Genomic DNA, 21893 nt, shown 5'->3' with positions numbered 1-21893 from the left:
TAGTGTAATATTTAATTAGCATAAGTTTAATCTTTAACATTAATATATTTGTAATTTTTATATTGAAAACGTACCCAAACTTAAAATTTCCTTGAGTCTAATTGTTCAACTCAATATTTTTGTTACATTTTGTTTTATTTTTTCAGGTTCTCTGTATTAATGCATACGAAGGTAAGTAAATTTGTTAAAGGAAAACTGTATGTATTCATTTGAAAACTGTTAGACTATTTGATAGTATTAAATAACAAAAATACTGCTTTTAATGAGTATTTTACTTATCCTAATAATATATGGTTTTTGTCTTAACTGCTATGATATCAAAGAACATACTCATTTCTAAAGTATTAATTGATTATTTCAAATACTCAAATTAATATTTTTTTGTTAGAAATGTTACCCAGTAACTCGGGTTACTTTTACTTTACAAAAAAGTAATAGTATAAAAAAGATATCAACTAGTTACTAAAACTGTTAACACTAATTTAAAAATAATTATTTACGAATTAATTTATACAGGAAAATTTTAAGTTTTTTGTAACGGTTTTTAGTCCGACATTATAGATATTTATTTATTAAAACTTTAAAACATTATTTTGTTTATTTAATATTTTAACTAGGTGATCACTAAAAAAAATAACTAAATAATAAATAAAAACAAAAACTCATAATTGTTACTCAGTTCTTAAATGCAAAGCATGATATTTTAAGACTAAAAATACATATGTTGAACGGTTAATTACTTAATTGAAATGTAGTCTAAAATTTTTGTAAAAATTATGTCATTTAAAAAATAAAAATTTCGATTTGATTTTAGCTTGTTTTTGATTTCTTAGCTTTTTTTGCACATCAACTGTTATTGTTTAAAAAACCGAAATACATGCTAGGTAAATTGCTTTCTCCGTCATCAAAGCGTGTGATAAAAAGATGCGCAATTCCAGAGCTCATTTCAAATGGAAAAGTAAGGTACCTGACATCTCGCAGAGTTGGCAGTATTGCACTTTACATTTGCTGGAAGGGATATGAAATCAAAAAAGGTTTTAACGCTAATGGTAAGTGTTTTTTTGTTTAACTTATCGTAGTTAGCTTTTTTAGGACTTCATAAAGACAGATAAAAATGTTTTAAAAGTGTGTCGTTAATATTTATAAAGTCTTATTATTTTTATACTACTGTAAATTAAGAAATAAAAATAAATTTTTTTAGTTAAGTTATTTGTACGAATACAAACATACTATGTGATAAATTCATAAAAATTTAAAGACTATAAAATGTGAAGTCATTAGTATTTAAAAGCTTATAGCTAGAAGTATAATGTAAATTGATTATATTTTAACCTAAAAACACGTGATCAAAATATTTTATGCTACTAACTAGAACATTGTTATTAAAGCTATGATTGTAATTTTTACTACGGATATAAAATAAAAACATTGCTTCAACAACTGTGCGTCAATCTTAAGTGGTGATCACTACTAAGTACAAAAAATTCTAACTTTCTACTGTTAATAGTTTGTATGAAAAATGGTGAGTGGAGCAACTCGACCCCAAAGTGCGAAAGGAAAATAAAGTATTTCATCCAAGTTGTTGATTGGTAAGAAAAATTCAATGAAATACTTACATTCGTTTTTAACTTAAACAAAATTTAAATATTCGTTTAATATTTTTGTTCTGCGTTATGCTCTATTTAATTTATATTTCAAAAATTGCAAAAACTGTTTTTGCTGAAGTTGTGCTAACAAACTAAACTAATTTATGACGTTAATATAAAAACAAAAAAATGAGCATTTTTTAACTCCATTGTAGTACTGAAACTTATAATAGCCTACAACTAAAACAGTCTGTTTGGTTCGTCAACAAAACTATTTTATAAACAGAAAAAAGCTGAAGACAACTAAATATTGTGGAAATGATAAACTTTTTTGAAATACCAAAATTCTTCACTCATAGCATGACTTTTAACAATTATTTTTAGGCAAAAAAAATTTCAATAGATTTTTATTTTTATTTTTATTTTTTTGTTTACTTTAACTTTAATGTAGCATTTTAATGTAGAAGTTTAATTAGTTATCATTGTAGATTAATACTTAATGTTGATCGTTAAATAAAGTTATTTAAGTTCGCTGTTTAGGCAAGTAACAAGTATTTAAAGTTATGTAAAATTAAAACAAAAAAAATTTGGCCTTTTTTATTGAATTTTACAAAGTTATGAAGTCTTAAAAGTAGCCAAATTAATGAAAGTAGTATGTTGAAACATCAAATAAAACATATTTAAAACTTATTTCACTATGGTTTGATAATTCATTCAATAGCCACAAATTAATGAACTTTTTAACACCAGTTAAAATTAAATAATCTGTAAAACCGTTATAATTTCACAATTTATCAAATTTTTCAAAACAATATTTTTACTTTAAAATCAAAGTGGAAACTAGTTCAGTTAATAATTAAAATACTATTATTCCAAAACTACATGTTCAAATAAGTTTCAGTTGGAAAAAAAATGTAAAACTTGTTAACACCAGACCGCCTAATATTTATTGATTTCACAAAGTTTCTAACCTTCAAAACTACAACATATTAATTTGTTTTATTTGTTCAGTTTCAATTCGTTTCGCATTTGTTAATGTTCAAGTATTGTTTGAAAAAAATCAATTAGCGAAGTTAAACGTGTTCAAAAAAGTTTTACAAGCCCATATAAAAATGAATTAAATATAATTAATATAAAATTTTGTTTAAAATGATTGTCAAAAATGATTTATTCTTTTCAAGTCTTAAGTATGATAATAAAACAGGTCTACATTTAGAATATGATTAAAAATTAAATTATCATCCAGTTATGATGAATTTAGCAGTTTTATTGTTTGTTAAGCATTAACACGTTAGAGCTTATTTATATTTTTATCGCAAAACATTTGATGCATAATACGAGCATTTTCTCGTTTTAGAAAGTTACTTATTTTTATTATATTTTGAAGTTTAAAGCAGTGAAAGTTTACATCACATTTTAAAGGTAAACAAATCGATCATAAGTATAGAAAAAAAATTAATTAAAAAAATTGATTATACTTAATTTTATCACTATAGATTTTGTAAAAATATCTGTAGATGTAAAAATTTATTTAATTTTAAATTAAAAAAAAAATTGTTACAAAAGCTAAATTTTGAGTTTTTATTGAGCTAAAAAAACGTTTTAATAAAGTTCAGCAAAAACTAAAAAATGTTTAATATATCAGTTGATCACTTATAACCACAAATATTGATTTGATATATTCAAACCCGAACAATCGATAATAAAGAAGCTCATTTCTATTCAAGTTCAAGATCTTGTAAAAGTTTTAGTTTTTTTATTTAAATACTTAAAGTGCTTTTTTTTTATAAAACTTATATCTCTTTATAAGTAATATACTTTTCACTAATTTTTATATAACTTTTAGTAAGTTATGGTTTACGACACAAATATACAAAACTTAAAATTTTTCTTTAAAATTTTTTAAATTGTACTTAACAAGTTTTGAAATTTTGTAAATTAGTATTTATACGAAATTACTTAAAAACAAAAACTTGATAATTAACAAAAAAAATAAAATTATAACCGGAAAATATTTAGTGAACTTTAAATGCTGTTTAAACTTTAAAAATATGATTTGTCTAATTTATAATTTCATAATAATTACTTTAATATAAACTTACTCAAAATGTTAGTGTACTAAAAACAGAACTCCTGAGAAAACTAAATTAGTATTTTAAATTATTACAAAAGTAATCTTTTTCGTAAAGAACAAACTCTTAAATCATTGTGTTGCTGAGCGTATACCCCGAATTATTTATTACCGCACAATTAAGCCCTATTTTTTGTAAAGGGGTTGCTTCCTAGAAAAATTACTGTTGTTCAACACAACAAATCAATAATAAAAAGTGGCAATTTATATATTCATATTTTTTACATTTTACCGGTATTAATGACAAAATATATTTTATTTAAAACATGCAATTAATTAATTATAATGATTTTTTAAGTTATGTCTTGCTTAAAATAAAGATAACTCATAAGCGTTTTTTTGGTTATTATTGTATGTATATGCTTTTAAACTTTAAACTTTAAAAATATTTGCGACTAGTTTTCTTATTAACACAAGCATAGGTAAAACATATGTACAAATAAAAACATTAGTAAACTTATTTGTTATTATATTATTTCAAACGTTCTATCTAAAATATTTCTCATATTGAATATTTTTTACTTCAATTGATCGAAGTTTAACAAGTCTGTTTTTAAAAGCATATAAGATATAATTTTTTTTATGTGTTAATTAGCTATTTAAATCAAATTTTTCTAAAAAAAAAATAACTAAATATGTTTATCACTAAAAACTTTATTTAAAACTAAAGTTTTATAGTTCAACAAGTTTTATTGAACTAATGTAAATAATATAAAAAGTATATTAAACAAAGGAAACCTATTTATAAATTTTATTTGTTTAAATTTTGTGCTTAATTCAGTTTCTAAAAACCGTGTGCTTTTAATTTTAAAGTTTATAAACCTAAGTGTAAAGCAAGGGTTAACCTTAACGACCGGTAATAAATTTCAGAGAAATATATGACTAAAACATTATATGAAAAAAAAAAGAAAAACAATCTATGCTACATTAAAAACAAAGCAGTTGATAAAAAAGTTCAAAGTTTGCAGACTTGGCATAAAGATTCGTCGCTAAAATATTTTCTCCCAACATTATTGCATTTTGTCAAAGCGTTTTGTCACAACGCTTATTTGAGAGAAGATAACTTTTTCGTTTGCTAGCTAAATATACATATTCGATTGAGTAACATATTTATGCAATTTCACTTGTGTTACTCTTATTGAAGTATGCAGTTGATTTTTATTTTTTTAATTGTAACCCTTTGTATTTTGTTGAATTCATAAGTAAGTTTTACTTAAATCATATTTAGTTCTAGTATTGATAAAAAAGTTAATAAGACAGTATAAAAATTAAATTATCAGGAAGAGTAGTTGTAAAATTTTTAGCTTAATTTTATCTTTTAAAGCTTAATATTACTTTTTTAGGTTTGTAAAAAAAAAATGTTGAAGAATTCGAAAAACACTCTAAGAATTTTTAGTTGTTATGTTACAACTAGATTAAGCAACTAAATAACTGTATACATCGCTAAATTCAGTTTTTTTTTCTTAGTTAGGTTTAATTTATAACTTTTTAACTGTTTTCTTATGCATAATTGTTTAAAAAAAAAAGTTTGAAAAATTCAAGTAAATTGCAAATTTCTATCTAAAATTATTGATTTTATTTAATCTTAAATTTGCATACACTATAGCGTGCAGAGAAATACGTTGTATAACTTTAAAAGTAATCTATTAATCCCTGTGAAATTTATATCGGCTACTAATAAGTCTTTATCTTGTCATATTAAATTTAATAGCGAATTTGTACCTACTTGTTTATTGACAATTTTTTGGCTTGTTGCTTTTATTTTAGATAGATATTACATAAGCTATAAACTATATACTATTTTTAATTTTTTACTAAAAGTTGTGTTAACAACGTTTGCATTTATTCTCTATTATTTAAAAAGTCAAGGTTTTTTTTCGTCTTCGCTAGTATCTTTATACATTTTTCACAAAAAAAAATCTAAATTATATTGTACCTCACATTTTTTCATTTCAAAAATTATTTACTACGTAGAAAAACATTATACTTAACTTACTTAAAAATTATCTTATTTGAATGAAAATTTTAAAAATTTAAGGTTTGATTGAGTATTTTTTAACATAAAGTAATAAAACTTAACTAAAACATAAGCAACAAGTAAAGTTGTAGATTGAGACTAATTAGATTAAACCTTACAAAATATATTTTCAATGTAAAGCACGATACAAAGTCTAGTAAAAAAAAATCCTAAAAGACCTTGTAATCAGATTAAATATGTTATCTTTGTGTTTTCCTACACAACACAAGTAATTTCCTGTAAAATGCCTTTTTTTATACATGCAAAGATTTTTGTTGTGTTGCAAGATTTATTTAATATATGTACGTAAAGATGAACTTCTAGTTAAGCATACTAGTTTTCATACTAGATCACTGTTTTTTTTTTTTATTATATTAAAATCTGTTTACTTACTTAAAAAAAAGTACTATTAAAACAAAGTTAATACTTTCGTAAAATTGTTTGACATTTTATAATTTTTGTATACAGGTGTAACAATTTATATATTGAAGTATTTTTAGTCTTAGTGTTTTTTTTGTACTGTGTTTGCTCAATAAACTATGCAAATTTTAAGTTATAGTTCTGTTACGTGAATCATAAAAATTAGTCTCAAAAATTAAACAATTATTTGGAACTTTTTTATTTCAGTTGAAGTAAAAAACTAATTTAAACGTACATAAATGTTGAAAACATTTAAGATAAATGTTGAGGAAAGTTATGAGATAAAAAGACCAAAAAGTTTTAGAAAAGAACTACTGAGCAGAATTCCATCTTTTGTAAATAGAAGACAATCCCTACCCGATGGCTGCATTTTTGATAAGGTAGATATTTAAAGATTATATCGTAGACTTATTTTAACTTATTAGTCTTTTAAGTTTTTTTTATGAATTATTAAACTTATAAGTTTATATTTTATAAAACTTTCGTTGAATATATAAAAGTGCATATTAAGATACTAAATGTTGAACTTTAATATCTAATAATATATTTAAATTATCTATTTTTTTATTTCTTTTTTATAAGTGTTTAAGACCATTGTTTTACACAATGTAAAAAACTTTCACGAACTAAGTTATAAAAACTTGAAGAGAAAGTTATATAAATAAATTTTAAAAAAGTATAATTATTTGTTGAAAGTCTTTTAAACCAGCGTACATAATTACTTTTAATAAAATTTTAAATGCAAAAAACTGTTAAAAAGCAAATAAAACACATTAAAAATATATTTATGTAAACACATTTAATTTTTTAATAATATACCTAGATGTAGTAAATATTTGCCAAGTACCTAATATTAGAAAGTATTTGTATTCTTGAAACCTTAACAGGTGAATTAGTAAATTAAACTTGAGTAATAATAACCTCTTTAAGTTAACTTATGCTATTTATTATAAAATTAAACAATTTTAGATCACTGTTGTAGAGTCAAATTAGATAACTTAATATTATGTTTTTTACTTGGAAAAACCTTTATAGAAAGTAACGTTAAAATAAGTTCTTAAAACAAAGTGCTTTATAAGTTATTTTTCATACAGAAACTCAACAAGAAGACACCACCGTTAGAACAATCAAAATAAAGGAAATTATCGACACACCAGGTAGAAACTTCAGAGTACAGGGTCGTGTTGTTCGGGGACGGGGGAGTCGGAAAGAGCGCTCTCGCGTGGCGGTTCCTCAGAAATATTTTCAGGGAAAGTTACGTCAAAACAATTGAAGATACGTACACACATGTGAGTTTTGAATATCTTGAAACAGTAACACTTCAAGTTTTTTTTTTTTTTCAAAATAAACAAACGGTTCACGAATAAATTTTAATCTAAAGTTGACTAAAAAGTGTGTTTTCTAAAACAATTAGCAGCTATAAACAGTTGGTTTCGTTTACTAAGTTAAGTAGTTTAAAATTACATTAGAATAGTTGGAGACACGTACACACATGAGAATTTTGAATATAAGCTTGTTATAACAACTGAACTTAAACTTTATTTCGTATTTTTGTATTTTATTTATGGCTTGTAGGTAAAGTTAAAGAAATTAAAACATTTAATTTTAACAAAAAGTATATTTTCTAAAACAACTAATTGCCATTAACTTTTGACTTTGTTTGCGAATTTAAATGACTATGAGTAAAGTCTAACTTTTTTACTAACTCACTGAATAGTTTTTGAATTGTTCAGTTTGCATGAACTTTAAGAACAAGCATTAAGTTCTGTATGTAAAATTTCAAATATCGAACAATGTTGTAAAACTTGTTTGAACTTAAAACTAATAAGATTTGCGCAACAATTTATTTTAGTTGTTTGTTTACAACATTTATAAAATATTCAATGTTCATTCAGTTATTTTGTACAAACTTTAGATACATACTCTAAACGGAATTACTATTTACTTTTATTAAAACTAAATTAAAAAAATATTAAGTAGCTGGAAATTTCAAATAATGCGAATAACATTACAAAACATAAACATAACTATTAAGCTTATGTTTATTTAAAATAATAAAAACTATTTTTGATAAAATGTTTTAAACTATCAATGTTTATTTTATTTAAAAAATAATTATTTCTACAAAAAATTGAAAATGAAATCATTTTTGTTTTGCCAATTATGTTACTATGATAATTTAATCCAAAAGAAATTTTAAATAAATGCATTACAGTAATTTTAATCCACAAAAAGGTTTGCTAATAAGCTTGCGGTCGACAAATTGAAATAATTAATTCCCTTATGGGTAGAACTCAATGAATTTCGTCTGCTGAGTTCGATTTGCTGTCACAAGAGAAAAAATAAATAACATTTATCAAGTTCAAACTCTTTAAAGTTTTACTTTTTTTTTTGAACTTAATTTAGCGTTGTCTATTTTAATTTTCAATAAAAAGGTAAAAATTTACGAGATTTCAAAAAATTAAATTATTATTTAAAAAATTTCTTTGAATTTTCCTAAAATTATACAAGAAAGTAAGTTAGTATTCTTTTTTTATTAATTTTAGTTATTATATTCTTAAAATATATAAACAACTTTGTGTTAATTAAGTTGAAGTAATAATTAAACATAAAAAAAAACTATATCATTTTTATGTTTATGTCCTTTAAATTTATGTTGCTTAGCATTAAACAGATTAATGAAAAATGTTCATTTTATTTTGTTTAAATGAACGTAAAACAATATTTACTTACAAATCTCAATAAAATGTCATCAATCTTTTTAACAGTATAACTTTTACCAAGGAGTGATGAACAGTTTTTTATGTACCGTAATGTTATACTTGAAACAAAGTGTTTTTAAAAAATAATTTATATTTAAGACCAAATAGTTTTAATTAAACTAAATTTATTCGATAATTTTTTGTAGATAAAGTAGATCAAAAATATACATAGAAAAATTAAAAGATCAATTATTTTGACATTTATAACATATCTTATATTAAAATCCATATTTTAAGTAAAACGTCAAGGTTGTCAAGTAATTAAACATTTTAATTCAATTATTTGAATATTCTAATGTAATTTATATATATGTTCTAAGTTCATTAAATTTTGTAATGAAAATATATGTAATTTTATAATTTCTACTTTTAGTTGATTTTTAAAACACAACTACAGATAAAATTATTTACGTTAATTTCAAAGTTTAATAATTATGGTGTTGTATTATTTTTTTATCGAAATACTTGCAGTTAAATTTTTGCGTTAAATTAAAAAATAAATGAAAGTTTTAATTATAACTATTTTAAAATTATATACATGGTAGCAAGGTGAACAAGTACGTAATATTCATAAATTACTTAGTTAATAAATTAACAACATCACATCATATGATAGTCATAATATTATAAAAATTACTTACTTAAAATAAATTTTGTAGAACAAAGACGGTTACAGCAACATATACAATTTGATTGTTTATTTACATACGTAGTTTTTTATTATGACGTCATCACGTTTACCTAACAGGTGATCAGTTGTGGCAGAAATGTTTGCACTCTTTTAATAACTGATACAAGCGGAACACAGAAATTTTCCTGCAATGAGAAGTCTTTCAATTACCAGAGGCAACGCATTTCTGCTTGTATATTCAGTTGCCAGCAGAAAATCCTTTGAAACAATTAATTTCATATACAGTCAGGTTTTTAAATTTACAAGCTTTCTAAACAAGTTTTAGCACACATCATTAGTTGTTTACATTTTAAATATCAGTGTTAAGTTAAAATCTTTAAGTAAAGTTTATAGAAATGTTTTAAATATATAACATTAAGGATTAACAACTCAAGAATAATTTATATGGTAACAGTGTTTGTTCCGATATAACAGATGTTGAAAGAACGAGGCACACTGACCAACACACCAATCTACCTTGTGGGCAACAAAACAGACCTAGTAGGTGACGAACCAGGCCTAAATACCAGGGAAGTGACATCTGAAGAGGGACAGGAAACGTCCACAAGATGGGGTTGCGGCTTCATTGAGACGTCTGCCAGGGAGAATTACAATGTGGACTAACTTTTCAGGAGGCTGCTTGCCATGGAAACCTCCCGGTCACTGTCACTAGAGGCGTCAGAAGCAGTAAAGGCTGTCAGGACTTGCGTAATTTCTTAAATTATAGATTGTTTCATTTAGTTTCAAATACTTTTTTCATTTTGAATACTTTAAAACTAAAAACTTTTTAGTTGTTAAGTACATGTTGATTGTTTAAAAAAAATCAATCCTTATTTTATTTTATTGTAAAAATATGAATTTTAAGAATCTAAAGTAAACTAGTTTAAGTTATGCATTTCAATATTCTAAACTCTATAGTTTAACTGAAAACTTTTATCTAGTTTAACGAAATGTTTTGTTTTACAAATGGAAAGTAATTATTTAAGTTGTATGTTTAGTATATTCTTTGAAAAATTAATTTATGTCAAACTTAATTCAGGTCTATATATATTCACTTGTTTCTAATATAAATAGGTCAAACAGAGTTTAATTAATTATTTAATTTATTTATTAAACAATTTTAAATGATACTGAAGCTGGTATTACCTCATACTAAATTAACTGTTGCCTTTAAACAATGTTTTTAGATTTCGTTCATTTTCAAAAGTAAATATTTATATAAGTATATTTTTTGAAAATGAATTTTTTTAAACTTTTGTTGTAAACCTTGCTAGATTTGAAAAGTTTAATTTAAAAATTTGTTACTTTTTTTAATAAATAACAGCTCATAAAAATTTTGAAGTAAGCTTAGTTTATCTGAAAATTTAAATTGTATCGAGCAGCATTGAGCGAAATGTTAAAATAATTAAATTAAAGTTTTACGTACTTGCCCTAACTCATGTTACAAAAGCAAAGCTGACACATGTAAGATCAGTATTTACAGTAAACTCTTAAGTAAGAAAGTCTTCTAGATTAATGTTAAATTTTGAACAAGTATAACACATTATGTGTTGTTTACAGCAGTTTAAGTATTTAAAACAAATGTTAAAAAAAAAATCTTTTTTTTTAACGTACTAATAATTTATAACTCACGTTATGATTAAAATTCTTTAATTATTTTTACTTTTTGTTGAATAGATTTATAGTAAAACTTACAAAACTTTTTTAAAAAATAGCTAAAAACGTACCTAGACCAACTAATTTTTTCTATGAAATAATCGAAGTTAATATCACATTAAGCTGCCAAAACACTATTGAATAGGTTAAATAACAGTATAATTTAGTTAAGTCTAATTAGAAATTTTTACGTTATTTACTACACCAATGTCTTAATTACCTTGTTTTGTTGAATTCTTTCAAAGTTAATAATTTTCAAGTGTAAGCCTTAGTTCTAGTTCTAATTGTGTTTGAATAGTAAACTATTCGTAAAAACTTTTTAATGGAAGCAAAAAAAAAAATTTAAAGTAATATGATCTTTATTAATACATTTTAAGATTTTTTGTGTCTTAAACAAAAGAATTAGAAAAAATCTTTTTTAATTAAACTAATTTTATTAATAATTTTTACTGTTACAATTTTAATAATCCTTAAAAAATCTTAACGAAATATATAAAAAAGAAAAAAAAAAACGAAAATTAATAAAACATAATAATATATAATCATATAAATAATATTTATAATACATAATCTATCAAGTATGTAACATATTAGTAAGTCTACTACTTTGAATTTTTAGTGTATCGACTACTTAAATTTGTAATGACTTTAAACTATTACTTTAAGCTTAGCCTATCCGTTAAAAATAAAATAGATACTTGAACAAGATAGTTTATGAGCCATATGCTTAATAAAGCGTAGTTCCTTTGATTGGAAAATAAAAATTTACTGATGTTTAAGAAAAACTACCTAAGTTAGGCAGTGCATTCCTAAAAAATGCGTACTTAAGCAGCAAACTGAGAACAAAAAAAAAATTGAACCCCCGTTGAAAAAAATCTAGACACGCCCCTGTAGCTTAGCCTATCAGTTAAAAATAAATCGATGTTTGTGCAAAATAATTTATTTGCCATATGCTTAATAAAGCGTATTCATTTTGATATTCATCAGAAAATATAATTTTACTTGTGTTTAGAAAAACTAATATTTTAATTTTATATTCAAATTTTGTTTAAATTTCTAGGAACTTTTTTTTCACCACAATATTATTCACTTCTATGCATTTTAAAAGCTCAAATAAAAGTTAAGTATTTTATGCATGTTCTTTAATTTTTATTCAAGTAAATTAAAAATTAAATAGTTTTTGGCGTATTTGTTTGTTAGAAAAAAAAACATTATAAGCTTTACTATGGGAAATTTAAAGCGACTGTAAAGCTAGTTCAATGTTTATTTCGAGAAACAAAAACAATTTGGGTTATCAGTAAACTCAAAAAAAAATATTTATAGTAACCGCTTTGAAATTATGAAGTGCAATTTTTTTTTTCTAATAGAGTATAATATATAGTTTAAAACATTAGTGCTTTATTTATTAATTATATAAAAAAAATTTAAAACTTTAGTTCAACTAACTAATAGAAATATGTTTCTGTTATAGAGTTATTTTTAAACACTGAAGACAAATAAGCCTTTTCCGCTTCTTGTTATGCAGTCATTGTTATTTTCCAGAAAAGTAAATAACATAAGCATTATTAAGCAACAAATTTTTAAGTAAACTTAGCATTAAATAACTGTTTTTTTTTTGAAAAATGTTTTATTTAACCAATTATAAATTCAATAGATATCTGTTCAAGTTAATTAACTATTAATTCAGGTTTAAAATATATAAAATTTAAAAGTTTTTACTCAATATTTTAATAAAACTTTAAAACTATGATATGAAGTATGACATAAATATTTTTTTTTTATGTTTCTAAAACGTTTTTAGTACCTTTCTTACTATTTGTTCAAACTTAAGTAAAACAAATAACACTAAATATCATAAAACGCCCTTTTATTTATATGTACATGAAAATATGGAAACTATTAAAAAGTTCAAGGAATTGATCGTGTAAATTTATTAATACATAACTTTTGAACTCGTCTGACATCAGCAACACGCTTTTCTCTTTACTATTTCGTAATAATGTTGTGAATAATAAACTTACAACTTTCAATTACATTATTTTTAATAGTTTAAGTTGATGTATGCAGATTGTGTAACGAAAATACGTTAAACAAAATAAAAGTATATGTTTTAAGAAGTATTTTTTCTATATAATTTTTACTAACATAAATAAATTGTTATGTTTTGAAACTTTATTATGAATAAATCCTCTTAAAGTAACTCAATAATTTGTAATCCAAATTAAATAATTATATTTTTGTGTGAAAGTAGTTGGTATTCACATTTTGAAAACTAACTTAAGAAAATAAAAGAAAATTTCTAATTGCACGGTATTGATCGTGTAAAATAAAAAATACATAACTCATAAACTCGTCTGACATTAAAAGTAATTTTTTTTATTCGACTTTGTAATAATGTTAAGAGTGACAAAACTTAAAACTTTCAATTACATTATTTCTACTACTTAAAGTTGATGTGTACAAATTGTGCAAAGAAAATATGTTGATTAAGTTTAATGCTTATGTTTTCAGAAGTGTTTTGTTATATAACTTGTTTTTACACGAATAAATTGTCATGCTTCAAAACTTTATTATGAACAAATTCTCTTAAAGTAACTCAATAATTTGTAATCCAAACTAAATACTTATATTTTTATGTGATAGTAGTTGGTATAGACTTTTTTTAAAACTAATTTAAACAGTAAACATATGTCAATATTTGTGTTTATTTTGTAGTTGTAAACTTACACAAACAAGAAAAAGATTTTTAAAGTAAAATATTTATATAACTGCAGACTTCAATTATTATGTTAACTTTTAAAACAGCATAGCTTTACAGTTGTCTATGAATTTTTTAGGAATATATTTTGCAAACTATTATATGTATTATTTATTTATTTGTTTTTAACAAATTTTGATAAAAATAACATGTTTTAATTAAAATGCAACCTTAGTACTTAAGTCCCAACGTTTTAATATTATTAGTTATGTTAAGCTTACAAGTACTATACTCCAAAGATATTTAGAACAGTTTATTAAGACTAAAACGCATCACTTTTATTCAATAACATTTTAATTAAACTATATTTTTATTGTTAAAAAAACATGTTCAAATGGATTTTTTATCATCTAACAATCTTGACTTTTCTAGTCTTTTAAGTATCAAATTTTATTATTCACCAAAAATTGTTCATTTAATTTTAAATTACATTATAATAACTAAAACCTTTTAAATAAGTCACACAATAAGAACTACCTTTATACTACATTGAGTAATTTGGAAAGATATACTAGTTTGTTCTGTTTGTATTATCAATTTAAAGTTAATATTTTTTGTATAAGAAAAAATTACCTGATTGTTAAAAACATATTTTTGAAGAACACTAAAATAATAATATTATATTTTTCAGGTTCTAAACCAGTATAAGACTTGTAACTGTGTAAATATAATTAGTTTTGTATATATATAGAGTTTATCATCTAGCTACTATGATTGTATGAAAAAAAAAAAGTTATTGAATAAAATGTTGAATAATTGCATTAAGTATGTTAAAAAAAAAATAAACTTTCATTTAAAATGTTTTTAATATTTATTTTAGTAAAGTTATTAGCAAGTGTTAATTTAAAGCTTTTATATATGTATATAATACTAAATCAAAGTTATAGTTAGAACTCATTTCATCAGTTGCCTTAAATTTTTAAAAGTTAGTAAAACGTAAATTTATTTTTAAGCAAAGTAAGTCATTATTTTGCTTTCAAATAAATTGAAGTGTTTGAAATTTAAACAACAAATATTTAAAAATAAATTTATAAGTTAGTTACATCATAAATAAAGTCCATTAGTTCTCATAAATATATGTAATAGTATAAAACTTATACTTAAATACTCATTATCCTACTGTTGTCTCTCAAATAAACTGTTTTACATTAGTTACAAAAGTTATCAAATTTGAAAAAAGATACCAAATTGGCTTAAACTTGTTTTTATCTAAAAAATGGTATTTTATTACAGACAAAAATTAAAAACTAATTGGTAGTTAGCTAAAGTATAGAAACAATTTATTTAATTTTCACTATGCATAAAAATTCTTTGCTAACCTGTTTTATTTTTAAATCGCAATTTTTATATTAAAAATGATTGTTTTTTTCGATTTGAAAAGAAGAATTATATTATAGAGCATCATTTTATAATCATAATTTATAAATAAAAAGTATTTAGTTAAAATTTGTTTGATATTTCTGTCATTATCCTTTCGTTATCTTGTTAGTGCGCTTATTTTTATGGGATGTGAGATGTTTTTGTCTTACTACAAAATATTTTTAGACAGAATACTAATCTTATTTAAGCATCATTTTTAACAGGCGAAAATCTAATGTCATAATAAAAAAACATTTTAACTATTTATTACTCTACAATAAAGACATTGTTTAATAAAACATTATATTTACAGTTAAACAGTAAATTACATACTTTTCAAGAAACTTAAAAAACTGAAAAGTATTTTAATATAACTGCAAATTATTTGACGTTTAAGCACAACATGAACATGAAGAAACAACTGTTGTTTGAAACAAATGATTAACATTTACAGTTTATTTGACAAAAAATCACTTCCACTTAGATCTGAATAAAACAGAAGAGTTACCAATAAACAAAACAAAAGCTGTTTACCTTTTTTAAACAAAAAAAATAAACATTTATAAAAGTATATTAAAAATATACAAATTTGACATTAAGTTTTTTTAATAGTTGATGCTTTAGTTTTTACAAACATTATTTTAAACTTACTTTTAGTCTAATGACTTTTGTTGTAACAAATTTCTGTGCATATTTTGCAATTGCTGTTTTTCTCTTCGTCAACTGAAAAATAACATAGTTATTAAATTAAAATAATTAAAGGTGTTATATTATTTTTTTAATTTGTCATAAAAAATAATTTTTTTAACCTTTTTTATTGTTATGTTGCAATTTATTTTTTCTAGTTGACCAAAAGATTTACACTTTTTATTTTTACTATAAAGTTTTAAAACGTTTTGTTAAACAAACAACATTTTTCTTTTCTTTTTATTTTATAGATTATTTTACTTCTCAGAGTAAAAAACTACATTATCAAATTTTAACTTTTTTGTGGCTAGTAAAAATTTTAGAAAAATGTGGTGTACGAATTAATAATCGAAAGGTTTTTTTATCCACCAGGTTCTTTAGAAACAAATTTTTTGAGTGCTTTTATTGTTCAATATACAATATATACAACTACTTTTTAAAGTCTAGAACCCTTAAAAAACATAATATTTTAATTGTTTTTACATATAACAAAAGAAAAATTACCAGTATCTCTTTTTCTGCGATAAGTTAATATATCTGTGTGACAGTATGATCCAATTTTTTTGCAAAATTTTAAAATCCTTCCCTTACAATTCATATTGCGTAGTTGATCAACACTCATGTCTCTCAATGTTATTCTGAAAGTAATTGAACTGTTTTAATGTCTTTAATAACTAAAAGTCTTTATAACACAGAGCTCTCTTAACTATTTTGATAGAGTTGTAATTTTTTCGTTAATATATAAAGATAATATTTATCAAACTTTTTACAACTTTCAACTTAATTTTTGAAAAAATATAAATAACATTACACAATTCATTTTAACTTCCGAACGGTTTATTGGTAAAGAGTTGACCAGACATTCAAACTTGCCTAATATTAAAATGTAAAATAAATGTATTTAAATTAGAAACTTAAGTATTGTGAAAAATTATAATTTTTGTAAATATTTTAGCAAACCTTCTAGCTTCAACTTCGTACTTCTGTACAGCCAAAAAAACTACCAAAATTGAGCCAATAAAAAACAAAGCAGAATATTTGCCGGTTTTAAGCATCATAGTATTATGGAAAAACTGCAACTGTTTTTTAGATCGAAATTTAACTTTTGTCGATGTAAATTTTTGAATTTTAGATCTCTTAAATTTTTAAATTGCTTTTAAGGTTTTTTAAATTTAAAGATGTTTATAGTGTTACATTATGATTTTTTTGTTTTATTAAACTTATAAAAAAGATTTGAACTTGATAACAAATTTTTTTTCTAAATTTTTTAAATTAAACAAAATTCTTTTTAATTAAAACTAGCTCGCAGTTTTAATAATCTTCGTCAAAATTATTGAGTATAATAACACCTCGGTGTCGAATAACTCAAAAACGTCGTTAAAATTTAACTTATAAATATAGTTTTTATTGAATGTGAACTATCTGGCATTTAAACATTAATGAACATTGAATACATTTAATGCTGTTTCATATACTGTTTTGTCAAAGAAAAATAGACAAAAAGTTTTAAACAAAGACAAAGAAAACTTAGAAAAGGCTTATTGTTTTTGTTTTTCTCGGAAGCTAATAATTATTAGATTAAACTTCGGAAAGACTCTTAAACAAAGAAAAATTACAAAACTATTATTTTTTGTCTTACGACCATAACTTTTCTTTGTTTCCTGATAAGATAAAAATTACATAAATCTCTCGTTAATTACATAATACAACAAAGAAGTTACAACATAATTATATAATGTACACTTTTGAGTTTAACTTTAAAACTAAAACGGTTTGTTGTCTTTTTTTTTATTAATTTACTAGTTTTAGAACTATAAAATTAAGTAATATGCTTTATTATGTTATAAAGGGTCAGCAGAAATTTGGTGGTCGCAAACCAAAATTATAAAAAAGTTGTGCGGGTTGCAGCGGTAGTTTAATTATTGCTCTATTTATAAACCTCACAACTTTAGAATATCTCGTGTGATTTTCAAATCTTCCGTACATATTATTATTTTACTCAATGTTTTCTCCGAACCTAAATATATCTTATGGAAGATACATTTGTTAGTACTTCCTTGAAAAAAAAAAAAATCTAGTTAAGCATGAAAATATAGTTATTATCAATTAAACATTAAAGTGAAAATATAATATTGTTTATTTTTAATAAGAAAAAAAAAAGCTCTTGTTTTGAGAATTGTTATAACGTTTGATATTTCTGCTAAGCTAAAGTAAATCATTGTAAATAAATAAATAAAAATTAGGCTCAGTAATTAGTACAATTTTATAAACGAATTTCGTATATTGAAACGGGTTTATTAACAAGGTTAAAAATAAATTAAACATTTTAGTTAATGAATTTAAAACTAATTATAATGCGTTACTCTATAAAAAGTTTTAAAGGAATAAAAAAAATTAGAAAGTACTTAGGAAACCTTGAAAATCTGAAGTTAGAAGCTTTATGATGGCAGAATTTTAGTTTTAATAAAAATTATTGCAGTTTTAACATACTAAAAAGATGTTATAAAATGTTTGTTTTATGTCTAAAACCAAAAAATCTACTACTTTGTTTTGTTTTATCTAAATTTTGCTTATTCTGTTGGTTGCAAAAAATTTAATGACAAATTGTTACCAAGGCAGATAAATGGTGGTATGTTAATAAGCTTTTACTTATTTGTTGTGCAATATGTATAAAAAGAATATCATAATCAATTAAACAATACGATTAAAGTCTTATAATGGAGTAAATGTATAATATATATAATCTATAAATACTACGTTTTTTTAGCTTCTAAAACAATTGTTTTATAAAAATACGATTCATAATAAAATTAGTTTTAGTTTCAAAACACATAAATAAAACATTCAAACATTTTCAGGATTTAGTCAAAGTAAGTAGAATAAACATGTCAAATTCAAACATTTTTACTCAATCCTCTACTTATATTAACTGTTTTTTTTACACAAAACTACTTTCATACAACTGTAATAGTTTTGGAAGTTGTTAAAATTTCATTGTAACATAATTATGATAACTATCGATTTTGTTCTCAAACGTAAGGTTTCTTTGAATTTAAAAATAATTTTATTCTACGGTTTAAATTGTTAAACTTCTCAATACAAAAAAAAAGAAAAAGTTCTTTAAATTTGCATATTACATAGTTCAATACATAGTATACATGTAACATTGAAAAGTAATCACGATGCATCTTAATTATTGCGGAGGCTTGTTATTTAGAATACAACAAATTGCTACAATGAAATAAAATATTGGTACAAGTTTGACCAGTACGTGTTTTTTAAACAATTCTTTGCATAATGTAATGCATAATAAATAATGCATTATGCTTATAAGCCTTATTTGTTACAACAATACCTTTACTGAAGTTTTGTTTAATTTAGATCTTAAAAATTAGTGCAAAATTGTAGACTAAGTCGTTCAAATGTAATTAAACTTAAAGTTATAAAAATATATTCAAGAGTATAAACTCAAAATGTTTTTTCGTAGTTGAGAAATCCTAGAGTTTTACTCTAAGCGCTGATCTTGTTTTGTTTACCTTTTATATGTTGAAGTTTAAAACTTAATAAGATAATGCGCTTACATTTTATTATTTATTGAAAAAAAGTAACATGGTTTTTAAAGTAAAATGTTGAATACGAAAAGTTGTCAATACCTTAGTATTAGCTGGTAGTTAAGTATTAAACAAAGTTGCCAACTGAACACAAAAACCTGAAAATGACAAAACAAAGTACGAACATAAAAACGAAACATAATTTACAAAAAACTTAAAGAAATGTAAATAAATGTCATTTGTCTTACATCTTCAATTTTCGTACCACCTTTTTCCTCGGCGCAAAACTAATCATTTCGTTCCGTGCATCTTGAAGCATTTTGTCTGCAGGATCCTTTTTGTGTTTTTTGCACGTGGTGAGACGTGAAAACTCACTCAACCTTTTTCTAGCTGATGCCGTCACTTTGATACAAACTTTCTTGTTCAGCAAAGTACCGGTTGATTTCCCCTCATTAGAAGCTTCGCTGACTTCCATTTGTTTGTCTTCAGTTATCTTCATTTGTCGAAAGATTTCCAGCATCTCTTCAAAATTTTCTTCGTTGGGAGTAAAAATAGGAAAAGTCTCCATTGGAGTGACACCGAAACAAACTTCCTTTGTATAAATATCAAGTCTAATAAAAATAAAACTGATAATAAAACATTTATTTAAGTATTTTAGTAGGATATAATTATCTAATTCAAAACAAGCTTTAAAGACGCTAGCTAGTCAAAAAAAATATCTAAAAGAAAAAAAATTGTTTATTTAATTTTTTGGATTATTATAAAAAATTGTCATTTATAACTGGTGCCTGTTTTGCTTTTAGTAAACACTTTGTCTATTAAGCTACTATTGACAAAACCTAATTAAGTTTTGTGTGTAAATATAACATAATGATTTTAGTTACAAGTTTGATTTATACATAAACTGAAGACAACTTCATAATGATATACTTAAAGCAGTAAGTCAAGCATGAAGAAAAAAAGGCAAAATGAAAGTTTTAATTTTAAAAAATCAAAGTATTACTTTTTAGTTTACTCAATTTAAATGTAGTTTAAATATTAGATTTTATATTAAACATTTTCAAATTTTTTTAACTTTTATTAAGATTTCTTTAAATAGACTCAACATCTGTAAAAGAAAAAGTAGTACAAAAATGCTGGAGTAATACTGAACTATACAGTAGAATAAGAATACCTAATTTGAACAGAGTTTGATAAGTCATTAAACTCAAAAATACTTCCAAACGATCAAAAAGTAATAAATGTAACCTAGAATTAGAATGTCAATTTAAATATGTTACTCATCATCAGATTATTAAACAAAATACATTTGGAAATCTTTGTTAAAAACAACTTTTATGATCATACATAAGCTTATTACTAATTATAGAAGCTATAATTTTTTTTTTTTAATTACAGAAATTTTTATGTTTAATAGAATGAAAAAATAAGCAACTAAAAAGAATTACTTTTGAAATTTATAAATATAGTATACAAGCATGTTAACTATTTTATTTAAATAAACTCTGTCAAAAACTGTTTAAAAAATAGCATCACTAATATTCCTTTTGGATATTTCATATTTCATGTGTAGTAACTCAAGTGGTACTGTATTTTATTGGTTAATAAATATAGTTTTAGACAGTGGTTATTCAAATTTAAATATGTTAGTAATTATATAAGGTAAGTTAAGCCATATTTTAAGTGGGTCGGCTGCAGTTGTAAGGCTTTGTATACGTTTTTATTCATAACATTATGAGGTGCAGTGAAAATGCAGCATAAAATTAAGAACAATTACCAAAATACATAAAAATAAAATTAAAAACAAGTTTAATTACTCCAAACTTAAAATTGATAAAAATTGTAATATATTAGCCAATCAGAAGCGACGTTATAACTGCAGCCGGACCTTAAAACTACTTAAGATAAAAGTAGTCACATATTTTGAACAAAAAATGATTTGTTATTCGCATGAAGTAGTATGGTTTAGTTTGTAACAATGTATTAACGTTATTTCTATAAGGTACGCGATCTGAGAAGTACGCACCCGCATAAGGTACGCACTAAATTATAAAGACCCGCTAAACAATTTTTTTTACAATAGGGGATTTCCCTAAAGTAAAAAAATGTTGGGAAATTTTTGAAATTAATGAAAAAAAAAAACATTTTTAAGGACTTTTGCACAAATAACGAAAGCCGTCCTTTAGGCCACGTTCTTATGCTGGTCGGCACCTAATTTTTTTTTGATGTACGAGTAGCTACGCACATTCTTTTAGTATGTTATTTTTTCTCTTAGCATCTAATACTATATACTCGT

At 23.2% G+C, this 21893-nt stretch overlaps 1 pseudogene; it reads left to right on the top strand.

Annotated features, from left to right (window-relative positions):
• Positions 1–877: 877 nt before the first annotated feature.
• On the top strand, positions 878–10210 carry LOC145841188 (GTP-binding protein Di-Ras2-like; annotated as a pseudogene).
• Positions 10211–21893: the final 11683 nt, after the last annotated feature.

The sequence above is a fragment of the Thalia democratica genome, chromosome 7 (assembly GCF_965202585.1).
Source record: "Thalia democratica chromosome 7, ktThaDemo2.hap1.1, whole genome shotgun sequence".
Lineage (NCBI taxonomy): Eukaryota > Metazoa > Chordata > Thaliacea > Salpida > Salpidae > Thalia > Thalia democratica.
This window is presented reverse-complemented; position numbering and strand designations above follow the sequence as displayed.